The sequence below is a fragment of the Salvelinus sp. IW2-2015 genome, linkage group LG30 (assembly GCF_002910315.2).
Source record: "Salvelinus sp. IW2-2015 linkage group LG30, ASM291031v2, whole genome shotgun sequence".
In the NCBI taxonomy this organism is placed as follows: Eukaryota; Metazoa; Chordata; class Actinopteri; order Salmoniformes; family Salmonidae; genus Salvelinus; species Salvelinus sp. IW2-2015.
In genome coordinates, this window is record NC_036869.1 from 23,049,955 (window position 1) to 23,055,954 (window position 6,000).

Here is a 6,000-nt window from a genome sequence, read left to right on the forward strand (position 1 = left end):
CTCAGCTGTTTCCTTGGCAGAACGGTAATTTGGTCAAGGGAACAAACTGGCCGCCTTAAGAAAACCTGTCGATGATGACTAGGATCGTAGTTATTTTAACCATGGGAGGGAGGAAGGCCAGTAAATGAAAGTCCAGCGAGCATAATGTGGACCAGGGTCGGTTGGGGGAATAGATAAAGGGTGAAGGGAGTCCTTGAGGCGGAGGTGAGAAGATTTGCCCTGGCAGCACACTGGAACAGGCCTGACGAAAGTGGCAACGTCTTCTTTATGGTGGGCCACCAGAAGCTTACGCTGGATGAACTCCAAGGTGGCGACCTACGCCGGGTGACAGTGAGGCGAGAGGAGTGCCCCCACAGAAGGACTTGGGACCTGCTGCCTTGGGAACAACAACCGATTAGCAGGACCTCCTCCAGGCCCGGTTTCGATGGCTTGAGCTTGTTTCACGGGTATCCTTCATTGCCACGAGATCGGAGCCACGATCTTAGCGCAGGAAGAACAGTCCATGTCAGATCTTCTCGAATGGCAAGGAGAGTAGACTCGTGACAAGGCATCCGGTTTGAGATTCTTCGACCCGGGGTCTATCAGGTGAGATAACTGGAATCAGGCTGACCAGAAAAAGAGACCATCGAGCTTTTCTGGAGTTCAACCGCTTCGCGCTGCATGGATATACTCAGATTTTTGTGTCCGTAAACACTTGAACACGGTTGAGAAAGCCCCCTCGAGCCAGTGGTCCTCCATTCCTTCAATGCCATCTTAACCGCTAGGAAGTTTTTCACGATCCCCCACATCGAATTCCTCTCGGCGCGGGGTAAGCCGGTGAGAGAAGAAGGCGCAAGGATAGCCTCTTGTCTTTTCACCCCTCTGAGACAGGACAGCTCCAACACCACAATCTGATCGCGTGCTACCTCCACCACAAACAGGGTTCATCCGCCGTCGGTAGTGTCAGGTGGGGCGGCAGAGAGGATGCCGCTGCTGAAGCCCTTGGAAGGCCGTCTCAGCTTTCTTCCCCCAGAACCTTGTGTTGCCAACCCTTGGTTAAAGTGAGAAGAGGGGCTCCACCGAGCTGAAGTTCTTGATGAACTTGCGGTAGAAGTTAGTGAAGCCAGAACGCTACTCCTTAACGGACTTGGGGGTGGGCCAATCTGCTACCGCCCCTACCTTCTTGGGGTCCATCTGGACTCGACGGGTTCCACTACAAATCCAGGAACTGTCTCGAGAGGAATGGAATTCACACTTTTCCGGCTTACGTACAAATGGCTGTCTAGGAGGCGTTTGAGCACTTGTCTGACATGCTTAGTGTGTTCTTGAAGGGAGCTCGAAAAGATGAGGATGTCATCCAAGTAAACAAACACGAATGTTGCAAATATCCCTAAGTACATCGTTTATGAGCACTTGGAACACAGCCGGGGCGTTTGTCAGGCCGAAGGGCATCACAAGTATTCGTAGTGACCAGTAGGCGTGTTGAAAGCGGTCTTCCACTCGTCACCGGGTTTGATCCGCACAAGATGGTATGCGTTCCGCAGGTCAAGCTTAGTGAAGACACTGCTTCCTGGAGCAGCTCAAAGGCTGTGGCCATAAGGGGTAGCGGGTAGCGTTACGGCGGTTTGGCATTAAGTCCCCGGTAGTCGATGCAAGGACGTAATCCCCCGTCTTTTTTGGCCAAAGAAAAACCCTGCTCCCGCCGGCGAGGTGGATGGACGCATGAGGCCTGCTGCCAGAGCGTCCTTGATGTAGGTATCCATAGCAGCTCGTTCGGGAGGAGATAGGGAAAGATCCGACCCCTGGGGGCAGGTGCCCGGAAACAGGTCGATGGGCAATCGTAAGGTCTATGGGTGGTAGTTTGGTGGCCCTCTGTTTGCTAAATACCGGTTTGAGGTCATGGTAACACTCGGGAACTCGGACAGGTCGATGGATTTCTAGAGACTCGGGAGGGGAACTCGGGGAACTTGGGAAGATACAAGTGGCTTGGCACGTAGGACCCCACTGCTTGATAGTGCCCACGACCCAGTGATGTGAGGGTTATGGCTGTGAAGCCAGGGGTATCCAAGGACGAGAGGGAACTCGGAACACGAGGTCAGATGAAGTTATCACTTCCTGGTGTTGGGAAACTGAAAGCGCAAGGGGTAGTGACACGAGTGACAAGTCCAGATCCCAAAGGCTTCCATCCAACGTAGTAACCCTTATGGGGTCACTTAGAGGTTCAGAGGGAACGCATTCTCCTTCGCCCAGACACCATCCATGAAGTTACCTTGCGGCTCCAGAGTCTACCAAGGCTTAAGGGGAAGCTCGTGGTTGTCCCAGGAAAGGGTAACTGGAATGAGCAGGCGGGAGTTGGATGGATGAGAGGAGGTTATGTTTCCCGTTACCGTCCTCCCAGGCCTGCACGGAGAGTGCGTTTTCCCGTGGAGCCCGGGACACGTGGAGAGGAAATGGCCCGGTTTGTCGCAATATAGACAGCATCGCTCCCTCATCGCGGTCTCTCTCAGCTGGGAGATGCGTCCAACCTGCATGGGTTCCGGTGGAGTCGCGGGGATAAAGGTGGAGACTCGGAGCTGGGACGATAGGAGCTAGGGTGAGAGATCTACGGTTGAGCTCTCTCTCTCTCAGACGCTGGTCTATGCGTGAAGCCAACTTGATCAGGGACTCGAGGTTGTCCGGTGGTTCCCGAGTGGCCAGTTCATCTTGGATGGTGTCGGAAAGACCCTTCAAAAAGCACACTGTGAGCGCCTCGTCATTCCAGCCACTCGCTGCTGCCACCGTGCGGAACTGGATGGCATAGTCGTCACGCTGCGCCGACCTTGGCGGAGAGTCAGGAGCTGTTTGGCTGAGTCAGGACCGCTGGTAGGACCTTGAAACACTCGCTTGAATTCTTCAGCAAAGGTAGAGTAGCTGGCACAGCAGGGACTTTGGGCATCCCACAGCAGTAGCCAGGCTAGGGCTTTTTCCGACAGCAGGGTGATGATATATGCTATCTTGGACCGGTCGGTGGGAAATGACGAGGGTTGCAGCTCGAAGGAGAGAGAACTTGGGTGAAAAACCCTTACAACCACTCGGATCCTGAGAACCGTTGGGGAGGCGGCAGACGAGGTTCAGCCAGGGGTTAACTGCCACGGCACTTGAATCTGATGAACTGGAGCAGAAGCGGTTGCAGGAGAAAGTTGATCAGAAATCTGCTTTATGGAAGTCATCATCTCCAACAGAAGTTGAGAATGTCCACCATTAAGGCCTTTTGCTGAACCAGAGCAGCTTCGTGACGTTGGACAGTCCCTCGTGGTGGGACAGCATGGGAAAAAGTCCTGGGTACTGGCTGCCTCTGGTTCATTTTAATGGCTCAGTGTTTCTGTCAGGACCCGGTGCGAGAAACAGTCACTAAATCGGCAGAACCAGAAGATGAGCAGACACAGCAGTACTAGAGATGGTGGTTTAAATAAAAATAGATATCTTCCAAAATACAAAGAAAATCCACAAAGTGGTAAAAACAGCAAGGGAAAAACAAACCTCAAAAGACTAATACAAAATACAAAAGAACAAAACCAGAGAACCTCTGGAAAATCCAACAAGAGAAAAATATATGTTCACAACAAGGCTTGGGCTGGGGCTGGGGCTGGGTGCTAACATACAAACACTGAGCAAGGAACTGAGGAACACACAGGGATGAAATACTAACAAGGAACGACATACAGGTGCAAACAATAATTAGAGCAAGGGAAAAACAAAAGGTACAAAAAAGGTGCAATGGGGACATCTAGTGACAAAAAAACAGAACAGTCCTGGCCAAACCTGACACAGAGGAAATGAATTACACCTGCCTCTAATTGAGAACCATATCAGGTAACCCATTAACAACATAGATACACATAACATAGAATGCCCACCCAACTCACGCCTGACCGACTAAACACATACAAAAACAGGTCAGGAACGTGACATAACCCCCCCCCTCAAGGTGCGAACTCCGGACGCACCAGCATAAGTCTAGGGGAGGGTCTGGGTGGGCATCTGTCCGGTGGCGTCAGGCTCTGGGCGTGGTCCACCCACCATGTCATCATTGTAGCACTCACCCACCTCATACACCAACTACACACCACTAAATAACAGCCACCACAAAAGACAGCACAGCGCACAGGGGCGAGCGGACAAGGGCAGCACGGCCGGATAAGGGGCAGCACCGGGATAAGGGGCAGCTCCGGACTGAGGGACGGCAGCTCCGGACTGAGGGACGGCAGCTCCGACTGAGGGCGCAGCTCCGGTGAGGGCAGCTCCGGACTGAGGACGGCAGCTCCGGACTGAAGGACGGCAGCTCCGGACTGAAGGACGGCAGCTCCGGACTGAAGGACGGCAGCTCCGGACTGAAGGACGGCAGATCCTGGCTGACTGGCGGCTCTGGCAGATCCTGGCTGACTGGCGGCTCTGGCAGATCCTGGCTGACTGGCGGCTCTGGCAGATCCTGGCTGACTGGCGGCTCTGGCAGATCCTGGCTGACTGCGCTCTGGCAGATCCTGGCTGACTGGCGGCTCTGGCAGATCCTGGCTGACTGGCGGCTCTGGCAGATCCTGGCTGACTGGCGGCTCTGGCAGATCCTGTCTGGTTGGCGGCTCTGGCAGATCCTGTCTGGTTGGCGGCTCTGGCAGATCTGTCTGGTTGGCGGCTCTGGCAGATCCTGTCTGGTTGGCGGCTCTGGCAGATCCTGTCTGGTTGGCGGCTCTGGCAGATCCTGTCTGGTTGCGGCTGGCAGATCCTGACTGACGAATGGCTCTAGCGGCTCCTGACTGGACGGGACGGCTCGGACAGACGGATGGCTCAGACGGCGCTGGACAGACGGATGGCTCAGATGGCGCTGTGCAGACGGATGGCTCAGATGGCGCTGTGCAGACGGATGGCTCAGATGGCGCTGTGCAGACGGATGGCTCAGATGGCACTTGGCAGAGCGGGCAGCTCAGACGGCGTTGGGCAGACTGCAGACTCTGGCCGGCTGAGGCGCACTGTAGGCCTGGTGCGTGGTGCCAGACTGGTGGTACGGCGGGCTGGGGACACGCACCTGAAGGCTAGTGCGGGGAGAAGGAACAGGGCATACTGGACCCTGGAGACGCACATTAGGCTGGTGCGTGGTGCCGGAACTGGTGGTACCGGCTGGGGACACGCATCTCAGGGCTAGGCGGGGAGCAGCAACAGGACGCACAGGACTCTGGAAACGCACAGGAGGCTTGGTGCGTGGTGTAGGCACTGGTGGTAATGGGCTGGAGACACGCACCACAGGGCTAGTGCGTGGAGGAGGAACTGGGCTCTGGAGACGCACAGGAAGCCTGGTGCGTGGTGTTGGCACTGGTGGTACTGGGCTGGGGCGGGGAGGTGGCGCCGGAAATACCGACCGTGCAGGCGTACTGGCTCCCTTGAGCACTGAGCCTGCCCAACCTTACCTGGTTGTATGCTCCCCGTAGCCCGACCAGTGCGGGGAGGTGGAATAACCCGCACCGGGCTATGTAGGCGAACCGGGGACCCATGCGTAAGGCTGGTGCCATGTAAGCCGGCCCAAGGAGACGTACTGAGAGGCCATATATGTAGAGCCGGCTTCATGGCACTTGGCTCAATGCTCAATCTAGCCTGGCAGATAGGAGGAGCTGGTATGTACCGCACCGGGCTATGCACACGTACAGGAGACACCGTGCGCTCTCCTGCGTAACACGGTGTCTGCCCGTACTCTCGCTCTCCACGGTAAGTACAGGGAGTTGGCGCAGGTCTCCTACCTGACTTCGCCACACTACCCTTCAGCCCAAGAAATTTTTGGGCTTGACTCACGGCTTGTGCTAGCGCGTACCCTCATAACGCCGGTCCTCTCTCCGGTTGCCTCTGCTCTCCTAATCGCTCCAGCTGCTCCCATGGGAGGCGATCTTTTCCAGCCAGTATCTCCTCCCATGTGTAGAACCCTTGCCGTCCAAAACGTCCTCCCATGTTCCATTCTCCTTCGTGCGCTGTTGTTGCTGTTTCTCCCCCGTTGCTTGA